General features: G+C 43.5%; 2 pseudogenes; both read right to left on the bottom strand.

Annotated features, from left to right (window-relative positions):
* Positions 1-657: 657 nt before the first annotated feature.
* On the bottom strand, positions 658-6,107 carry LOC146665530 (histone H1-like; annotated as a pseudogene).
* A 6,123-nt stretch (positions 6,108-12,230) lies between these two features.
* Positions 12,231-12,853, bottom strand: LOC146665529 (uncharacterized; annotated as a pseudogene).
* Between the last annotated feature and the right edge of the window lie 10,188 nt (positions 12,854-23,041).

Below are 23,041 nucleotides of genomic sequence, written 5' to 3'. Positions count from 1 at the left end.
TAAAAATAACCGTAATAAATGAAACCTCTGAAACATTAAATATGATAAATCAGATGCCACGTGTTCAGCTCCTGCTTCATTTACATCACAATTTAAGCCCCGCTGGGACAGGATGAGTGCTAGAGCGGGAGGCGGGGGAGAGATGATCTGCAGAGGATTTTAAGCCTTGTTGTCATTTGTCACATCATCACCAAAGTCTAAAAATATAAAATTTCAGATATTAAGTGTTTAAAAACATAGTTTGACATCATACAGCTGGCAAAATGTGAGTTCATTTAAACACTGAGAACATTTCTATGATTTTTCAGTAACATTTTCCTCCTAAACACTAATTTGGATTCAGACACATGCAGCCCTTTACTTACTTTGTGTTTCTTCGTGAAAATCCTCCACTTGGCTTCACACAGTTTTTTCTACTGTTACCTCAATGTGACATCACAGAGAGGGATATAACACACTGGCCCCACCTACTCTTGATCAGGAAGGGCAGCCAGTCAGAAGAAAGTTGCGTGTTTCGGCTGTGAATCATAAGAAGCTGTGTGAGGAGAGTCCAGAGTTAAAAACAGATAGAGATTGTTAGGTTTGTAGCATAAACCTATTCGCTGGAACGTTAAGACAATATAATTACACTGCTAAGCAAGACACAAATAGGCAAAGTTCTTCATGTTACTCGTGCACGGGAGAGAACCGGACAACCGCTTGACTCCAGTTGGTCTCGTCCGTCCTCCTGTAACACTGCCCTTTTATTGAGGTTACATGAATATGCATAGGTTCATTAACATACGACGTCTACATACAAACAAAGAGTACCTTGCCTGTGTGTGTGTGTGTGTGTGTGTGTGTGTGTGTGTGTGTGTGTGTGTGTGTGTGTGTGTGTGTGTTGCTGATCAAAGGGTTAAACATCCTTGGTCAGGAAGAGGGTAGCCTCCCCCTCACCCTAGATGGTTCATCCTAGATAACACGGTGAGGAAGTCCTGCAGTTCATCTAAACAAAGAGCACTTAGACTAGAACAGACGTAGCTACGTTAATCCTACCATAAAACAATAAGACACGGTATGACCTCTCATGCTCCCAAAGTGCTGTCTAATACACACAAAGTTTGCAGACTATCAAGGATCAAAACCTCTACCAATCTACAACTAATTACAAAACTCTAAGCATATATAAGTAAATATTTCTAAGCATAAATGACAATCAACAATACAAATCTAACATTTCCCCCCTTTTTGACCTTTATGCTTAAAAAGTTCCCAGGTATGAATACCTCATGTCTGACAGTTTCAATGCAAACCTTTTTATACTCAGCATATGTCAAATCACCCTAAATTACTGAAAAGGTACACAGTTTAATAAATGTATTAGCAGTTACCCCATTCATTGAGCTCATCTCATGGCAAACTACATCTTACGAGCAACCAAAGAAATTGTTAATTTAATAGTGAAACTAAAAAAGTAACATTTTCAAAAACATCTCAGCTTGGTGGTGCTTCCTCCGGGTGTGCACATCACATGTCTCTCTGCAGAGTGGTTTAAGCTCTGCAGGGCGTCATGAATGTCTCTTCCAGTTGTTTCCATCACTGTCCATAGGACCAGAGTCCAAATGTATGTAGAATAGACATTCAAACATACCAGTTGGTTTTGTTGTTCGTCAACATGGGTCTCAGCTATTTCCAAGCTGCAGACCTCTCAGCACTCTAGTTTTATGGCCTCTTACCAGCCCCCATCACCTGACTTCAGACCTTCGTCTTGTGAGGGGGATATTTATGACTCCTTAATTGTCCACGCTCTGCAGAGAAACACCTCTGTGGAAAGGGTGCAGGGTTCAGTTGTCTTACTGCTGTTATGATCCCAGCAGCCTTCAGAGTGTCATCGTATGCACAGTATAGTGGCACAGCATTAGGTGATGTTCATAGGAAACTGCTGTCATCACCACCATAGCTTCTGGTTCCTGTGCTTTCATAGAATCATGATGTCATCCCCGAACTCCTTCTGCGCTGTCGATGGAGCTTGGCACGCTCCCCTCATCCCACGAGTTTTCATGTTCCAACGCTGCTGCAGGTTTAAGGCAGAGCACGTCGTACACCTTAGTTGTCTTCCTCAGCGTCAATATTGAATCTTTCATTTTATTTAAAATCTCCTGGAAGCTCAGTAGCACAGCTCTCTGTGTGATGTCTGCTGTGCTGAAGATGATCTCTGATCCTCCTGAAGCCTCTCTCCTGGCCTCAGCTCCCATCTTGTGGACGACCCTCTCCTCTATTTTGCAGGCAGTTTCATGGTCCTTGCTGTGGCTCCAAGGTCTGATCTCATGATGGGCCCCAACCAGCTTGACCTTTGACCTCAACCACTGCCTGGCTGTCGGCTATGCCTGGAATGGTTCACGCTTCTCACTGGGCCTCTGAAGATTTCTCAGGAGATTACTGCTGCACCTGTATTTCCTTGCTAAGAAGAAAAACTTCTATTTGGAGAGCATGTCAACAATCATCAAACCACATTCTTTAGTTCAGTGAACTTCACTTATAGGCCATCAAAGCCTCATCTGAACATGGATGCACCACTTGCATAGGTTTAATATTTGTAAATAAAACGGCTAATCACACAAATCACTGCAACAATAATAGTAAACATTGTTTAATGTTAATCCTTGCACTCCACCTCTTGACGCATGGACATTCCCATGCGTCAACTCACCAAACCTGGATCCCTGTCTTAAAGAAAAAGATTAGCTAGATCATGTCCCAGGCAACATCAGGGCATCTCCTCTGGAGTAGCTCCGTAACCCTGCAATAAAAGATGTTAGCGTGTGTTGCATATTAAGTTTGCTTAACACCTGGCTCTCCCAGGAGCCTGCATACACACCATCACGGCCTGGAAAGCAAAATCTGGAAGTGAAATCAAACTTCATACCTGTAAACAATTGTATCATAAGAGTAATAAGCATTCAACATCAGCAAGACAAGTGTCATGTGCAGGTTTTCTCAAATCAGTAACTACAACTATTACCCTAATTCACCTCAGACATGGATTATCCCATGTACTCTGTTAACATTAATGTAATCAGTGACTTCTCTTAAGCAAAGTCACTCCACTCATATATTATTATTATGGGTTCAAAAGTGGCCAGCAAATGAGCCCATAATAAACTATTCCATAAATACCGTAATTTCTTATTTGTTTTACCCATGTCACTTGTCCGCTTCAGCTGAATCTACCACAGCATTCTCAAAGAAACAAACATTAGCAATACACATTGACTGTGGTCAGACGGAGGTCAGACACAGGTCAACGGATTCTAGAGGTGCCATAAAACACCATTAAGTTAACACTCGCTGTGGAAACAGTAACACTGGTCTCATCACAGTATGTCTCAAACTATATTAATTTCTCCATCAACATATGCCTGTAACTACAGTTTTCTTCACACATAAACCCAGAAATCTCGTAGTAGAGAAACATTAGCCAGTATTCCTATAAATCACATGATCAAACACATGAAGAACCATAATGCTGTAAAAACGAAAATGCAAATGTTAGCGCTTGCGCAGGCGTATGCATACTTTGTCACAGATATCTCTGTGAGCACACAAGCTAGTGAATGACGCACACATAGTAAATTCACAGACACAGAAAATGGCATTTAAAATGTTAAATCATCACGCAACCTCGAGTGTTGCTGTCATCTTTCTGCTCCTGTAAAGGGAAGCACACACAGACTCATCTGCACCCCTGCCAGGCGGGGGTCAACTTCACACAGTCGTGTTACATCAGTAAAGTCTTGTCAGCTTTTGTCAGCTTTTACCAGTCAGTCAGTTTGTTTTCCTTTCACTCACTCATTCATGCATTCATTCTTTCTTTCTTTGCTGATAGTGGAACCTATCGTCGCATTTAGTTTCCACTCTCAGCAAAATGACGTCATTTCAAAAAGAAAAAGAAGAACTTTAGTTTGGATTACATCGCTGAATCCTTTTGGACTGGGACTGTCATTTAATAATTGTCCCAAATAAGTGGCTTTCTCCAGAGTCCATTTAAATGTGGAGAACTCACTTGGCACAATTTTCTCGACGACGTGTAGCGCTTTTAATTCCCGACGTGCAGATCTGCTTAAAGAACAGAGATTATCAAACAAAACTTTCAGTGCACTGTGAAAGTATCAAAATAAAAAGGCCTTGTTAAGTCATGACACAAGCTCCTCATCTCAGGAGGGTAAATCATACCATTAGCATGGTTCATCATACCATCATACTAATCGGCAGGCTCAACTTCACAACAAAAGAAAAATCATCAGCTAGATTCACTCCAAATCAACCATCAGCTGCACAACACACAACATAATCCTAATGTCTTATTAGCTATGAGTTTAATTACCAGGTCTGTGCTCTTCACTCATTTAGGCCACAGATCTATTCTATTCAATTTTCCTTTTCCCTTCATCATAAAACATGTGACATGCTGTCATGCACTTCACAAAACAGTCTGTTCTGACGTATTCAGAGTTGTGTATCTAAATACAGGATTCACTCGCACATCAAAGCAGGAAACTCAGTGTTTTAGAGTCTCTACTCAACACACAACAACTCCAACACATCTCATTCACTCATACTAGAATTCAGTCACCTTTCATTAATCTAAAACCAATCAACTAATTTGCATATCAGCTATTAACCCACCAAGTTGACAGGACGACAGAAAAGCATGTTCAAAATAGTATCACAAAAGACAATTTCCCTCATACAGTAAATTACATGTGCTGCCTCAATCAAGCAGGAAGCTTCTCCCAATTTACCATTTTAACAACTAAATTTATTGTCTGATCACTGGTTGGTCAAACCAGGATCTTTTTTCTCACAAAAGTTAAATTGTTGTCCTGCAACTTGGAGAGTCAATTTTTTTTCTTTAGGATAAATTCAGCATTTGATAACAAGTGTCTGCTAAATTGACACTATTTTAACACTGATGAAAGATAACAAGCTAATTTTCATTACATGTGTTTGTGTTATTAGGCAGGTCTAATGCATGTCTGTGGAGCTGCATCTCCAGCAGAGCATGTTCTTAAAGCTGCCTTTCCTACACACTTCTCTGCTATTATTTAATCATTTCTTAACTAATGTGCTATGAGTCTTCATGAGTCATTTTGTGTTTGGAATTGTTAGTAGGGTTAATGCATGTTCTGCTTGTGTGTGTGTGATTTTGTATATGTTTCTATTTTCGCAATGTTTCAGACTCCGTCTCAATTTTCCAACTTAAGCAGTCAGTTTTCTTTTCCCCAGGTTTGCTAACCCAAATTTTGATTTCCCACATTAAATAATTCCTATGTGTTCTCACCTAGTCTTCTCACTCTGTTGTCCTCTCCCACTTCAACAGTCCAACAGCCGGCAGTTCTCCTTCAGCTTTGTCCTGTGTCCCACTGTCTCTTCTTGCCATTTTACTCCACAGGTGGCAAATGTCAAACTCCAACTGTTCAGTTCTCCTCAAACGTTTTCTTCACATGCACAGTGAAGTCACAGCCACTCTCACTATTGTCCTCTGATGCGGTTGACTTCGTGCTAGTGGCTGAAGTGCTGCTGCTGCTGCCTTCCTGGGCGACTTCTCAGCAGCTGCTGCCGGTTTCTTGGCTTTGGCCGCGGCGGGCGTCTTAGCTTTGGTCTCAGTAACCCTGTTCATCTTGAAGGATCCGGAGGCCCCGGTGCCCTTGGTCTGCACCAGAGTGCCCTTCGCCACCAGACTCTTGATGGCGGTCTTGACACGGGCCTTGTTCTTGTCCACATCGTAGCCTCCGGCAGCCAGAGCCTTCTTGAGGGCGGCCACGGACAGGCCGTTGCGCTCCTTGGAAGCGGCCACGGCTTTCACAATCAGCTCGCCCACGCTGAGGCTGACCTTCTTGGGCTTGGAAGTCATCGTCTTCTTCTTCTTGGCCTGAACCTCGGCGCAGGGCGCAGGGCGTGTTTATGATGGAGCCTTTCCCACCACAGCGCTGGCACGTTGAACGCATCATGAAGGGTCCATTTCTTTCATGTCGCTAGCCAGCATGCTAGCTGCATGTGGCTTGCCCGAGTCACTCAGTCCTTTTTGAGCATTTCAACATGCTGCCACCGCCATCTTGCTCGCCCCTCCGTGGAAGTCATCCAATCAGACAGGAAGATGGGTTTGCTTTCTTCTGCTGCTGTTTATCCACATTGCTGCTGCTTTGCTGGGACTTTTTGTGCTCAGGACTTGCTGCTGTCTCTTTATCATGGAGCTGCATTCCTTATCTTCAGGGAGGAGTGAGCTCGCTTGTGAGGTTGAGAAACACATGGCACTGTAAATAAGTCAGCCAGAAACTTGGCCTGCATGTTTCCAATGATGTTAAACTATAACTTTCTTCCGACCGCTGCATGTGGAAAATTGATTCAGGTCTGCTTTTCACCTGAAAGTGACAACTAAGACATTTCATTATTATCATCACTGCTTAATCAACACATATCTCTCTCTCTCTCTCGCTCTGTGTTTTTGTGAACGGTCCTTTCTTAAAAGCAGAAAATGAAATTATAGTTGTTTTTTTTTTTTTTTTTTTGGTTGATCAACACAAAACCTTTTTCCTATGATTATTTTTTTCTACAATATAAATTCTCCCTCTTATTCACTCTTTTTTTTTATTTTTTTATTTACAATAGCTGGTGACCTGCAAAATCACCGCTGTCACTCACAATCAAAGGCAATTACTCTTGCACAGTGCACAAAAACACTGTGATGTCAGACACATTCACACTCACTTTGTCATCTGCAAAAATAAATCACATGGCTGATGATATGTGCCATGGTGATCCGTAAATATGATCACCAGTTTATTTAACTATTTTTCAACCCAACAAACAAATAATCAAAAACATGATGCTGATGTTATGAACACTCTACACACAAGTCAAGATGCAAGAAAACTGCTCATGGAAACGTTGCACACTCCAGTTATCACAGTTATCATAGCGCTGTTTCCCTCTCTTAGAGTAGTTCTCAGACAGCTCTCGATCTGATAATGTGTAGCCTGCTCATCAGCTCAGAAGAAAAAAAAAAAAAAAACTGCAACGCAACATCACACAGTAGTTGCTCTGCCCACAGCGGCAAAGTCTTACACTTTCATATTCAACTCAGCTTCTCCATCATGTACTTTTAGATGTTTCATACAGGGTTGAGCATATTAGTTGTTTTCACAGATGTGCTCTATATCTCAACAATGGCTCATAATAAGACGAAAGTCTTCCACACAGGTCAAGTGCCTCTATGCACTTCAGTAGTTTAAATATTTACCTATATCACTTCACCTCACATGTCATCGTACTGAATTTAAGCAATCACAAGCGTAATGTAGATGACTTTTAACAACTATCCACCTCAATTACGTCTATGGTCTGGCACACAGGCTGAAGAGTTAACGTTTTGTGTCAGCAAGGGGTGGGGGGACAGCCACCCACCAGAGCATAGCTGCTGATGTGGGCTGGCCTTCTCCACACGCTCTTCAAGGCTGGTGTGTTTTCTGAAAACTTCTAACATTTTAATCTCTTCCATTTTTAAGCCTGCGATTAACCGCACGGCTCAGGTCCGCGTGAAACCCGCGTGACCGCGCTCGCGTGAACCCGCGCAGCTGTGGAGCCGTCGCTCTCTCTCTTTTTTACATAAATACTTTGTGCTGCCAGGAGCAAAGTCCAGCACAAACGTCTGTCTCCCTCCGACTCACTCTTGGTTGCTTAGAAACCCATGATAACAACAACAGTCGGTGTCACAGACCACATGTTCTGCTCCGCACACACTCACACAACAACAACAACGACGACGACGACGACGACAAAAACAACACAAAATAGGCCTATCGTCCAGCACAATCTGGACCCCGCGGAACTTCTCAACGCCCCACAAAGCGGCGGAGAACTCACCTCTAGCCACACAAAGTAGCGAGGAACCTCTTGCTCCACAAAGTAGCAAGGAACCCGGGTATCGCTACACAAAGTAGCGAACTTCTCAACGCCTCACACAGTGGCGGAGACTGCACAACGACACGGTTATAGAGTCGGCCTCTTCTCAACGCCTCACACAGTGGCGGAGACTGCACAACGACACGGTTATAGAGTCGGCCTCTTCTCAACGCCTCACACAGTGGCGGAGACTGCACAACGACACGGTTATAGAGTCGGCCTCTTTAAACTTACTTGGCGTTGCTTAGAGTGTAATATCAGCCCGAATCCCGCCGACCGTCATTCATCGAGGAGAAAAGACAGACCGCGAATCCACAGGAACTTCCCGGCTGACGTCAGGCTTTCAGCGTGCCTCTCCTCCCCTCGGTGAATGCGATTCCAGGGCTCCGGCATCGAAGGACCAATTAATGTTAGGTTTGTAGCATAAACCTATTCGCTGGAACGTTAAGACAATATAATTACACTGCTAAGCAAGACACAAATAGGCAAAGTTCTTCATGTTACTCGTGCACGGGAGAGAACCGGACAACCGCTTGACTCCAGTTGGTCTCGTCCGTCCTCCTGTAACACTGCCCTTTTATTGAGGTTACATGAATATGCATAGGTTCATTAACATACGACGTCTACATACAAACAAAGAGTACCTTGCCTGTGTGTGTGTGTGTGTGTGTGTGTGTGTGTGTGTGTGTGTGTGTGTGTGTGTGTGTGTGTGTGTTGCTGATCAAAGGGTTAAACATCCTTGGTCAGGAAGAGGGTAGCCTCCCCCTCACCCTAGATGGTTCATCCTAGATAACACGGTGAGGAAGTCCTGCAGTTCATCTAAACAAAGAGCACTTAGACTAGAACAGACGTAGCTACGTTAATCCTACCATAAAACAATAAGACACGGTATGACCTCTCATGCTCCCAAAGTGCTGTCTAATACACACAAAGTTTGCAGACTATCAAGGATCAAAACCTCTACCAATCTACAACTAATTACAAAACTCTAAGCATATATAAGTAAATATTTCTAAGCATAAATGACAATCAACAATACAAATCTAACAGAGATGAGCAGAATAAAGTCCGCGTTAAGGATTTAGAGTTTGGGGTTGGTGATTAACTACCGTAATTGTCGGGCTATAAGCCGCTACTTTTTGCACCAGCTTTGAACCCTGCGGCTTTTAGTCAGGTGCGGCTTTTCTATGGATTGTCCATGATTGTTGTCATATCGTAAGAGGATTTGTTTTGTTTGTTCTGCTGTTGTACGGCACTACGTTGCCTGGCGGAAGGATCGGGGTTCAAGAGTGGTATGTTGGTCACGTGTCCGTCCGCCAGGCAACGTAGTGCCGTACGAAGTAGCGCGAAAAACAAACTTCAAAGTAGCGCTACGCGTTCAGCGGGAGGCGTGGATGATGAGCGGCGATAAACTTGCGAAAAGCAAGTTGTGCTCAACTCCACCGGTGGATTCTGACAGCGTGGAAAAGTGTGAAAACATCCACGATCACCAACGGATTTCTAAGGGCTGGACTGCTGCATGATGGAGAGGAGGACACCGCCACGGCCCTTCTGAGGGTGTTCGACTCTGACAACGAGGATTTCTTTGGTTTTGAAAGTGACAACGAAGGAGAGAAGCGGAGAGTGGATGACGAAGCCATCCTGAGCCTGTTTGTATCCGACACTGGAGAAGAGGACTTTGGTGGTTTTAGTGGGCAGGAAGAAGAGAAAGATGGTGAATGACTGACTTTTCTTCTTGTTAAAGCTGTGTCACTGCACTGTTCTGGTGTGCTGTAGGTTACTGTTATGTACTACATGTGCAAATATGTACCCATAACTTGTTTTTCAAAATATTAATAAAAGGGGTGTGTCTCCAAACAGCCATCTCTTTCCTGACAATTCCCTTTGTGCATATTCTCTTACATATGATGAGTCAACATTGAAACACCTGCGGCCTTTAGTCAGGTGCGGCTAATGTATGTACAAAACAGGATTTTCCCCTGATTTTAGCTTGTGCGGCTAATATTCAGGTGCGCTTTGTAGTCCGGGAAATACGGTAGTTTGAGAGTCGAGAGAACACAGAAAGCAAACATGAATGCATTAACATGGCTCTAACTACCCATACATACCCACTCCCCTCCGACACCCTGTAATTATTTACATCACGCCTGCTGTCAGGCATGTTTCTATCAGCCGTCGACCCGAAAGGAGAGAAACTCCACAACAGGCTCTGAGGCAGTGCTTTCTCACACTGAACGATGACGATCAGAGAGGTGATGAGGTTTGGTGATTTAGGAAGAAGCTCGATGCTGAAAACACGGCACACACTGACGTGAGGCCCAGAGCCTCCGACTACAAATACTTCCTGTAGATTGACTGAAGCCAGAAAGAGCTGCAGGACCACAGAGATGCAAACCCACAAATCAGAAGGAAAATAAACAGAAAACGATGCAAAGGCTGAAAAGAGACTCAAAGACAATTAAGATGAATCTCAGATGACTACAAAGAGGCGCAATCCAATAAAACAGATGAAAGCAGCACAGAGACAAACCTGCATTTCAAAGTCTGATTGGATCCAAGTGTGAGAAATGAGCCCACTGCTCACCTTCCTGATGAGTTTATGGTTCAGTTGCTGGTTTCAAGTCTCACTGAATAAAACATGAAGCTCATTTTGGGAATTAAAGTCCAGAAAACAGATTTTCTAACGTGCACCTACAGCTCCACTCGTCCTTCTTTATTATATGTTTTAGTGGCGCCGGGAGGTGCAGAAAAGGCCAAACCAAAACACATTTCAGCTGAACTTATGGAGCTGAGTTATAACAGCTGTGAGACAACACTGGATGAATGATGCCTCGATACAGGCTCTCTCAAAGCTGCAGGTCTAGTTAAGCACCGAAAAGCTCAAAGAGGAAGAATCCTGAAAAACACAACAGCACGTAGGGGGCTTCGATGATTTACATGGGCGTGTGTAGGTCGACAAGGAACAGGGAAGCCCCAGCATGAAACCTGCAGTCTGTTTAGTGACCAGCAGGGGGCGACAGCTGTGGTTGCAAAAACAGTCTGAGTAGTAAAGAAATCCTGACCCTTGACCCCTGACCCCTGGATCCTGTTCTGGTCAAAGAAAGATGATCCAGGGGATCCTCATGGAAAAATGAGGTGTGACTGTCAATAATAATAATCATCATCATCATCATCATCATCATCATCATAACCACAACAACAACAATAATAATAATAAAAATAAAACTTTAAACACAGGAAAGCAGTTAGCAATGAGTGAAATGCAGTGTCAAGTTCAAGCATGTGTGTATATGACAGTATCATCAGCATAAAGTGATTTTTACTGAAATCACTCAGAAAAATAGAAAGTAAAATAGAAACGCTGCAGATTTATATTCCTCTGCATGAACACACTGATTTTGATTTACCAGATAATTTCAAAACCATTTAACACAAAAATCTGCATAAATACTTTTTTTTAAACATATGATCTACTGAGTAAAATGCCTTTGACAGCTGTTTCAATTCATTTCAATATAAAATTCCTATGTTAATACACAGGTAAAGCAGTGCAATGCTGTTTCCTGTCCAGGGCCAACTATCACAGCTGTAGTAATGGTACTGTGCCCAGTTCTAACTTGAAATTTTATCAGATAAAAACTGCTTTAACTGTAAATGAGATGAGAGATGAGATGAGATAGCCTTTTTTTGCCAGTTGCAGGTCTTTTGCCCACAACCGAGATGACAGACCTTGCCGACCGTACATACAATACACAAACATCACATTGGAGAGACAGGTCAGGCTAGGTAGCGAGGAAAACATTGAAATGTGTAACACAAAAGGATAATACAGGAATGCACAGATATCAACACACCATAGCACAATAAACACAGACAGCAACATGGGAAAGAGTTCCAGTGTGTACATCTGATCTGGGACCGCTACAATCTTCGACTGCGCCTCCAGCTGACCCGATGTCCACATCAGAGGGGAGGTAAGCGTTGGAGGTGGCGTGGGATCTGGGGTAGGGAGGGTGATGCGTCAGTGAGTGCTTATCAGTATCAGTATATGTATGTGTGTGCGTGTCCATAGTTCAGCTGAGACAGTGTCCTTCGCCCTGCCAGGCTAAGTCTTCCAGCCAACCCAGGTGGCCTTGCATGGAATGGGAAGGAACAGACTAAACGCAGTCGTTATCAGGGAGTTTTTGTTCAGCTCCAGCCTTGAGCCCACAGCTGGCGCTGAAGGGGTAGCCGGATTATGATGGTAATTTGTCTTTTGCAACAACTCATGAAAATTTCAAAGCTGTTCTTTAACACTCCGACACTGGTCTCTCAAACTCCCGTTGAAGAACCGCGAGCTTGCCCATGATGGTATCAAACTTGCTGGTGTTTTCATTCTTTTGCTCAGAGAGCTGATTCTGAGAACTCACGACTGCAGTCAGCTGTTCCACAATGTAATCCAACTTTTGCTCAAAGGTGTTATTCTGAGCAGGCCTCTCCTTGATGTAACCCAATATACGCTAGAGGTATTATTCTGAGTATTCACGGCAGCTGTAAGCATCTCCAAGGTCTTAACCATGCTGCTCTCAATGAGCCCATTCTGAGAAGTCGCGCCTCGTCCCATCGTTTCAATCCCAGCGGGCAGCCTTGGGGGGGTTTGAACAGCCGGTTCCGCTTTCTTAATCTTCCGATAAGCCAGGGCGAAGCCAGCTCCAATCAGCAAGTACCCTGTTATCATGGTTCCGAATAGGTAGATATCTTCAGCGTCCTCAATTGACAGTCCCGCCAGGCACACGACCCTCCATTCCTGCCACCCATCCATCGTGTATCCGGCAGGGAAAGTCCCTCCAGGGCACTCGGGCTCTCCCGAGCCCAGACTTCTCGTTGAGAAAAGGGTGTCAATAGCATTCAGAGACCAGTTGATCAAATCCATAATTCTCTTTAGGTTTTAGAAACAGGCTGTGAGAGACTGTTCTAGGGAAAGTAATACAAAAAAACACGAGACTAGACAAGGACATAAGAACTAAGCAGGGAAGATAAGGGAGAGGAGAGGAGAAAAAGTGCGTCCGCCTCCTCCGAGAGCAAATAAGGAAAGTGGCAGAAAATTTACCTCAGATTGAAAGATTGTAACCCATGAAGCTGTTATGCCTGCCATCTTGAAGAAAGTAATCCATAATCTATCATGATCTGTGGAGTTAACCAATGACTGTGTGTTTCACAGTCAGATCCAGCGTTGTTCCTCACATCAGGTTTAAGAACACTAAGATGGTGATGATGAAAAACACTCAGCTCAGGGCCGCCATCTTTCATTCTGTCTGAGACTGAATTGGGGTCTGGCTTGCCAGGTTGTGGAGACAGATTGGTTCAAATTGTGTGTGTTTTGTTGACGACCTAGTAACTTGGGTAACACTAAACAAAAAATTGCATGTAGTAAAATATTCATAATGAAGTTCAAAGTTTGTACAGATCACTGGAGTGTCCCTGATAGAGCAGGAAATGCAGAGGATGCTGGTTTCAAAATGCAGAAGAAGAAAAAAAGAAAAACTAAGAAACCTCGCCATCCACATGTCTGATCGCTGTAAATGTAAACGCAGCTGAACTGTCTTTACTAGTTTGTCAGGATCCTTAAAGCTTAAAGCTTTTAATTAAACTTCCTCCCATGTCACACAGAGCACCCTGCAGGGAAGCTTTGAACAACATGAAACCCTGGACAGCCCTGCAGACTCGGCATCTGTAATGTATGCAGCGTGTGTGTATGTGTGTCTGTGCGTGATTGTGCGTGTGTGGGTGTGTACGTGCATGTGTGTATATATGTGTGCGTGCAAGTTTGTATATGTACATTTGTATATGTGTGTGTGTGTGTGTGTGTGTGTGCGTGAGATGTCTATGGTAGGAGCAGCTAAAAATAAAATGCTCCATGCTGAAACGTAATAAAAGCAGGAGCCAGGAGACGATGCAGAGCCTGGAGGGGAGCTGTGATCACTGCTCAGCGTTCCGTCTCTGTGCCTCTCAGAGTCCAAGGCCAGTGGAATCACTCAGGTGTTAATGAGACAGGCCGCGAGCCTCAGGAGGTCACCTGCCTTCCCTGTCTGAAGCCAGCGCTGTGAGCCACAGACCTGTGCCGGCACAAACAGGGTGAAAGCACATGCTGTGGGTATTCTTTACAGCTTTAGATCTGCAGTAACTGAGTTTATGTCTAAGATGTTTTTAGCTCTGGTTTTGGTCTCCACCAGCTCAGAAACACCACTCCTGTGAGCTTTAGCAGCCAAGCGCTCCATAAAAGCAACTGATTTCAAAGAGTGTTTGTGGAGCAGCTCATAAATGAAAGCTTTTAACTCCTTCTGTCTGCCTGGTGTTAAGAAAGAAATGGAGGAATGAAAATCATCCACCTGTTAATATCCAGGGCACCCTCAGTGCACTCCCTCAGTTCATCCTCAGTTCTGTCTCTGTATGGATACCCCTCATCTGGAAGCCTACCAAGGGGCAGCAGTGGGTTTCAGGTGTGTCCTGGGGAAAATAATTGTACTTCTGGTGTTGATGAGCAACGTTTTAGTGTCTTATTGGGCGATCGTGGCTCAAGAGTTTGGAGTTTGCCTTGCAATCGGAAGGTTGCCGGTTCGAGCCCCGGCTTGGACAGTCTCGGTCGTTGTGTCCTTGGGCAAGACACTTCACCCGTTGCCTACTGGTGGTGGTCAGAGGGCCCAGTGGCGCCAGTGTCCAGCAGCCTCGCCTCTGTCAGTGCGCCCCAGGGTGGCTGTGGCTACAATGTAGCTTGCCATCACCAGTGTGTGAATGGGTGGATGACTGGATATGTAAAGCGCTTTGGGGTCCTTAGGGACTAGTAAAGCGCTATATAAATACAGGCCATTTACCATTTACCATTTATTGAAGAGACATCAGCACTGGTGCCTTCGATAACACCAGTTATAATCAATGACTGTAGAAAACATGGACGACGCGACACCGCCTCCTCCCATTGTGCAAAAATGAAGCCAAAATATCCCACTTGTGGAGGCTGCCATCTTGCATTTTTGGAGCCAGAGTCTGCGCAGTAGTGACTTGAGGTGAAGCGACTGTGTAACGCTCCCGCCCACACACCCGCTGGACGTGACTGAAAACACACCCCCTTACACTTTTACGTAGTCTGGCTGCTCCAGTTTTAAGCTGGTTTACCACGACTGGTGACTCGTTTAATTAAGGTAAATACAACCATGTCACTGTTATAAAAAAAGACACACAGCTTATCATCTTATAGTTCTAAAATCACTCTGTTGTTAATTCGTTTGCTAGATTAGCCGCTAGCATACACACTGTGTTGGGGGCTTGTTGCTAGCGATGCTACACACCTGCTACTCTAATAGTCTGTGTTACTGAATGATTCAGCACTCCTTATGTTTTTTTTTATCCATTTTTAGACAGCGATGAGATCAGCTACACACTCCACAGAGTCCCAGAGTTACTGTTAATATCAAAAATGTAATGCTGTCCTTGGAGATTTTAACATTTAAGACTGTGAGTGTAATGGATCTAAAACTGTTGAAATCTCTACAGCCTGGTAACATGGAAACTTTAAAAACAGCAGCATAAGGTTTCAGCAGTGTAGTCTAATTGGTTCTTTTCATTTAATAGTAGAGTCTACATTCACCCTGGGGAGAAACTAGTGAGGGAGACCATCAGGATCAAGCTGGGTTTCTGGGTCCAGAGGTTTGGAGACACTTCTTCCCTTTCTTTCATCACAGCCAGAAGTTCCGTTTACCCACTGAGAGAGGCTTCATTTAAGAAACACCAGGAAGACTAAAGCTTATTGCATTGATCAATGAGGACTCATGATCTTCACCAGCAGCTCCCTCACAGGGAAATCTTCAGAGCTCCTCTGTAGGCCCATCTCAGAAGATGGATAAACCCAGCATTTCATGAACACTGTGATGGAGACCTTTGGTTTGTGTAATGTTATAAATACTCGGATACTCCCCAGAGGCACTGGACTTTTACATAAAGATAATATATTCAGTCCTGTAGAAAGTTATATATTTAAAAATATATGATCCTCTCTGTTTACTCTGGTATGAATAACTCTGCATCACTTTATGGTAAATAACCATAAAGTGCAAAAAACTGTGAAAGAATTCCAGATCACAAGTCTGTAGTTCAACATACAAGTGACGACCTTTGACCTTCATCAGGTTTTATTTAATTGTGTCAGAGAAAATCTCATGTGCTCTTCATGCAGCTGAGTACATCAAGTGTTTAAAATGGAAGCTGTGCAGGTCTGAGATCAGCAGCTCTGTGAAACACCAAACTGAGGTCCTGTTAATGCTGATATATAGTGACACAGATACACGGGTGATTAATCCTTTTGTTTTTTTTGTCTTTAACTTTATCAATAAAACAGCAGCAGCTTTCACTAACAGCACATGGGGTACTTTAACCTTTGTACTGTTTTCATCAGTTAATCTTGCAGTTAACATGTGAAAATGTTGGATGATCTGTCTGCTGTCACTGGGTGGTGCTGAGGTCTGAATCTGAGGGCAGCTCCTGTAATCACAAAGAGAACAGAACCATCACAAACTGAAATATAAAGTTTATCTCTCAAATCTGAAATAAAGCTGATCCTTCTCTGTCCCACACGCTCAGGATCTGAAGTTCTTCTCTTACATTTTTTTTCAGTTCTACAGTTTAATCCACAGTTACTGATTAATGAGGAATTACTGAAGTACAAGCTTAAAAAAAATGGTGTTACTGTCTTTACACATGTGGAGACTGAAAACATGCTGTTGTTTGCACATATGTAATAATCAGCTCTGCACAGGAGCTGCAGCAGGGTGCAGCCTGTTGCATTTACAGTATAATACTTATAATAAAAGTACAGTAACGGTAATTATTGACTGAGCAGCCCGGACGTTTCTCTTGATTTCTTTAGTCGGGGTAAATTCATTCACCTGCAAGGATTAGCTAAAGAACGAATGGAAGCAAGTTTCCCCGACAGCCGAGTGCTCATCTTAGCTAGCTAGGTCTCAGGAACTAGCTAAGGACGGTAGTTACGGATTAGCTTACAAACACGTTTAACTTACCGAAAAAGTGCAGCGGGGCCTCGGGTCCTTGAGGATAGACTTTAAAGTTCTGATGCTGGTCTATAAAGCTCTGAATGGTTTAGGACCAAAATACATCAGTGACCTCCTGACCCAGTATGAACCTTCCAGATCCCTCAGGTCATCTGGATCCGGTTTTTTATCAGTTCCCAGTCAGAACCAGACACGGAGAAGCTGCATTCAGCTTTTATGCTCCATATATCTGGAACAAACTCCCAGAAAGCCTCAGATCAGCTGAAACACTCAGTTTATTTAAATCCAGGTTGAAGACTCACCTATTCTCAGCTGCATTTGAATAAAGCACCAAATCCACACTTTTAAGCTTAAATTTCAAAACTTATATTTTAACTACTGATTTTATCTACTGTTTTTTTAATCAATTTTAAATCATGCTTTTTATTGTTTTTGTTTTTTAATGTCTCTGTAAAGCACTTTGAATCACCTTGTTGTTGAATTGTGCTATATAAATAAACTTGCCTTGTCTTCTGTCAGGTAGTCCAGTTTACTGAAGGACACCTCAGGCTGTCAGGTTAAAACTAGTGATGTGCGGATCAATACTGAAATATCGATTCCTCCGATACCAGTCATTTATGTTCTAGAATCGATTCTCACATTAAAATATCGATATTTTAGTAATTTAGGGTAAATTTGTAGTTTATCATTAACAAGAACACAGTGGAAAGAAACTATATCATTCGAATTGTCTACATTGGAAGGAACTACTTCCTCTTCCACCTTTCATAGTCATGTGCGAAATACAGCTGTATAAATGTGTCGCAACCCCTTGGCGTGCGCACTCACAACAATGGCTGAGCATAAATGGAGTCATGTGCGGACGTATTTTACATCCCCAAACTGCCGAGACGTGGTTTGCGATACATGTGGCAAGAAAGTGAGGTGTTGTGGCAACACCACAAATTTGTCAAACATCTCAGAGTAAATCATATCACAGAAAATGATGAGCGTATGTTGAGGTGAACTGAAGAGGAGGAGTGGACAGGGACAGGTGCTGCTAGGGCAAGACAAACGTCTCTCACGGAGTCCTTTAGTGCTGCAGGCAGGCAACATGCTCAAATAGCGCACAACTTCAGGTTTTTTATTTCTATATGATGAATTCTGCATTATTAAGTGATAAGAACAAGTAATCAGATGTCCTGTAATCATTATGATGCTATAATTTGAGATACAATAAAAGATACTTTGCAGAAAAACTTTATTTATTTTATTGGTATTGGATCGGTATCATTGATACCACCCTGAATTTTACTTGGTATCGGATCGGAAAGGAAATCAGTGGTATCGCACATCACTAGTTTAAACAGTCGGTCGTGTTTTTGTAATGTAAACGCTGGCCCTCCTCTCAGAGCCTACGCTCTATCTGCTATTCCCGAACAGAGATACGCAAGTTTCACCCCAATTTAATATCATCGCGGTAGGAATTAGAATCAAACTTATGGGAGAGGAGACCCCTCGGACATAAATCAGCGTGATGAGAACTATTGATAATAAAAGAAAGAATCTTTGGAAAAAATGTATCTGGGGAGAATTTATTTATTTTAGTCTGACCCCAGTCCCATCAACTAACATTGAGGATGTGCGGTTTATGACCTATACTGCAGCCAGACACCAGGGGGCAATAGAGACATTTTAGCTTCATTTTTGGGGAGCTGTCGCATCTTCCATGTTTTCTACAGTCATTGGTCAGTCCCTGCAGAGCAGTGTTGCCAACTTAGCGACTTTGTCGCTATATTTAACGGGTTTTCAGACCCCTTAGTGACTTTTTTGCTAAAAAAAGACATGAAAGCGCATATCGCTTTTACTCTCAACAAGCAGCGGGTGCTGTAACGCAGTCAGTTCTTCTTTTACTCTTTTACTCTTATGCTGTTTTGTGGATCAAAACAGCATAACAAGGTTTAAAACTACTTATAAACACACACAAAGTAACTCCACCAGAGTGCCTATTTCGGGTCACTTTTGCCGGTCCAAGCCCGGGTAAAGGTGCAGGGTTGGAATTGTGACATTAAAAAAAACAATAATTGCTAAAAGAAATTTAATTTGTAGTTCTAAATAAACTCTAAATGCATTTAGGATGTTTTTTACTCACTTTATGTCTCTTCCACGATGTTATTTCTCTCTCCAACAACATAGGTTACAATTAGATTAGCATGACCAATTATGCAAATTAGGCGATGATGTCATTTAGCGACTTCTAGCGACTTTGAGGACAACCAATAGCGATTTTCCTTACTGAGGAGTTGGCAACACTGCTGCAGAGGCTAAGGCTAGTTTCCCTCTTGGGGGCACCACAGCGGCTCGCTCCGCATGTTTGACCTTGGCATAGATTTCTGTTGGATATCCTTCCAAATGAAGGACATGATCATCTCCAGTTGGAATTGAACCAGCAACCTTTCCTTTGCAAAGCTGATAGACTCCTATGTTAAACAGTGTATCTTCATCACCAACATGTTTATGTTTAACATGCTGTTGATGCAGAGTCTGCCCTATAAGCTTCCCTTATATCTGCATTAAAAATGATGGAGACATATTTTCCTCTGACTGATTTAGGGACGGATTTGTGTGCCGGGGGCTGTGCACTGTTTGTGTGCAATGACGCGCTCTCAGTCAAACTTCAGGGTTGCTTCAGGTCCACGACCCCCCATGGACATGTGATTTAAACAAACTCATCCTGTGAGCTGAGGCAGGGACATGCGCTGATATAATCATTTATGTAAATCGTGAACACTGGCAGAGAGCTCATCAGCAGCAGCGTGAACATGCACGCCGGGCAACGTCTCTGACACAAACATCCTCTGGCACAGGAGGACGTACTGGCCTCATTGTTCCTGTGTCAGGGATCGGGCCTGAAGGTGACACTGATAAGTGGTGCAACTCGGCGCCTCCAAGCAAACATATTTAATCCTTAATGCGCTGCTGAAATGTCTTCGTATCGAACCCCAGGAAAACAGTAGCGAGCTGTGTGGTCTACCGCAAGTTTACAGGAGCTGCTAAACGTAAGTGGCCATAGCAGCTAAATGGTGCAGAAAATAACAGAGTTATGTTTTTTGAACATCCACAGGTGCATTTCTGCAGGGTTTACGTTGCCCGAGGCTTTCCTTTTTTTCTGCAGACTGCGAGAGAGAAGAAAGAAACCAAACTGAAGATGCACAGAGACAAATGGACAGCTGACCATCTCCATATATTTTTCTTTTGGGGGGGGGCTGAGCCTGGAGCCTCTACTCTCTCATCTCGTGTGCAGTCTTCAATGTTTAGGACGATCCTGTCCTAAACATCTGTACTTGGTTGCTCTGATTTTGCTCCCCTCACTTCTGCCTCTCTGTTTTTAAATATGAATGGGAACCAGAGCTGCTCTAAATATGAATTTTAATAACAGCGTTCATGTTTTTAAATGTGACATAGGTTTAAAGGAGTCGTCACTGATCATGTTCACAGCTGCACTTCACACAGCATAAAAAAAGAAGAACGCTCCTCCGCTCTCACTGAATATAGTTCAGTCTCTGAGCATTTTCATTACGTTCAGTGACGCAAAGAGGAAATAAACATGTGGAACAAAATCTGGTTGGAGGTCCAGGGATGAGGCGGGACGGGCCGTCGTGGACAAATCAGGTCTTAATTTGGACAAACGGAGCAGTTAGTGCGCTTGGCTTGTTGGAGCGCAGCGCTTCCAACTCTCCTGCTCCTCCCACTTGATTGCTTCCCTTTGCTCAGCTCTTATCCAGCAGATATGCATCGCATGGGTGACGGATGCTCTTATTCTTTCTTCCACGACTGCAGATTTAGCTGATACTGGCACCTTTAAACACAGGCCCTTATCACAGAGATAATGCTGCTCTGAGAGCAGCAGGCAGCGCTTTGAATGTACAAAAAAATCTAGGGGAAACAGATTACACCTCCACAAAATTAGAGTCGACAAAGCCATGGAGGTCTTTTTCTTCTTTTCCTTTCTCGTCCTTTGTAGAAAATGTCACCTTTAAAGACAGCGGAGATGTTTACCTGTCGAGCAAATGCAGCGCTACAGAACGCCAGCCTTGAAGTCTGCAGGCAGAAAAAACATGGAGCAGAACAAAGAATAGAAATGAAAGGAGAGCATGGTTGTTCCACACATTTATCCACTTGGCTAATAACAATAAGTACAGCCCCCACCAACACCACTACAGCTTCCAAACTTCCTCGTTTCCCATGAATAAAGGTGGAGATCAGCCCAGTGTGTCTGTATCAATAGAGGGGGATCTGGTACATCCATGCGCGCACACACACACACACACACACACACGCAACACACAGACACATACACTCGATGTAGTAGAAGCCGCTGCATGTGAGCAGTGTGAACAGTGGTTCATCTGCTTCAGACTCATGCAGCGACAGGAAGTCATATGACAGGCAAAGCCAGGGCGTGACTCGTGTTCTCTGATTAAAAACGCAATTTACCGATGCACAAACATGCGGTGGGCATGACGTTAACATATTCAGAGTGTGGCTCGTGACTCCCAGTGTCTCAGTCTCATTCGCAGAGCTAACGTTAACATTGCTAAGAGCAGCAGGTGAGTTAGGCTAACTCACCTGTGTTGCTGCAGGTGAGTTAGCCACAGTTCGTCCACCATGTTGACAGCTTTCTGTCTCAAAGACAGAGGTGTGGGATATTGGAGCCGGCACTAACCCCGTCCATATGTTAGTAAAATATGAATGTTGTAACCAATGACTGTAGAAAACATGGATGACACGACAGCTCCCCAAAAACGAAGCCAAAACGTCACTATCCCGCCCTGGTGTCTGGCTGCAGTATAGGTCATAAACCCCGCCTCCTCCATGTTAGCAGATAGTTCTCATCACGCTGATTGATGTCCAAGGGGTCTCCTTCCCCATAAGTTTGATTCTAATTCCTAACGGGGCGATGTTAAATTGAGGTGAAACGTCATCATAGCAGCTTTGACTGGCAGCTGCAGTCACGGAGAAACTTGTGTATCTCTGTTCAGGAATAGCAGATAGAGAGTAGGCTCTGAGAGGAGGGCCAGCGTTTACGTTACAAAAACACGACCGACTGACAAACAAAGTGGTTTGTTCCAGCTCTCCCCTGCTCTGGCTCTAGCGCCGTTGCTGCCAGAACGCTGGTGGCTGAGATGCAGCGGAGCGGAGGTGTTAGAGCCAGGCTTAAAACAGGACATATTAGCTGCATTTAACCTTCAGTTACTCTTTATAAAGTTAGGTAGGAGTCAGACCATGTTTCTTTTTAGCTGAAAAACATTACACCAGGTAACCTGCTGTGTTGAAAACATGTTTCCCGACTATGTTTGCTACCCTACAATCCGTCCTACTCTGTAGTAAAATCAGCGACATTTGACTGTCCTGTTGCTCCCATTTAAATGTATACAGCCTATTTAAAATCTAAAACTTAACATTGTCCGTAGCCTGCTGTTGTTACCACTGTCCTGTTTGAAATGTAATGAGAGAAACTGGTTATTTTGTCCTATGTACATGTACCGATATTGAACCCAAGGTACTTACTAGCTAGCTGGCTGGATGCCCATTAACCTTATAACTTATAACTGTTGTGTGTGTGTGTGTGTGTGTGTGTGTGTGTGTGTGTGTGTGTGTGTGTGTGTGTGTGTGTGTTGTGTACAGAGAGACAGCCAGGTTCATAATGGATATAAGGAAGTTTTTTTTGCTTCACTCACTCACCCGGGGCTGTGATCTCTCACGTCAGCCAATGAAATCCACCTGTTTGATGCTGGAGACTTCTAACTCTTTAGCCTGTGCCCATGACGCTGTGTGGCTCGTGACTGAGCTACTCTTTGTAGTACCTGGAGTAACCTGGAATCTTTACGAACATGTTACTCGTGAGTATTTATCCATCTGCATTGTTACTAAACCACAAAAATTCAAAGGACAGACAGATTGACATCCTCATGTTAGAAATTAATTGGAAATAATCAGAAACATGAGATCTGCTTGTTAATAAAGCAAAAACATCAGAGGCTCATGGACGGTGGACTACACTGAGACTGAAACTGCCT

Source organism: Rhamphochromis longiceps, linkage group LG7 (assembly GCF_057381845.1).
Source record: "Rhamphochromis longiceps isolate RC_006_pf linkage group LG7, R_longiceps_female_GT1.1, whole genome shotgun sequence".
NCBI lineage: Eukaryota > Metazoa > Chordata > Actinopteri > Cichliformes > Cichlidae > Rhamphochromis > Rhamphochromis longiceps.
The sequence above is the reverse complement of the archived record's forward strand: the minus strand, read 5'-3'. Positions and strand labels throughout refer to the sequence as shown.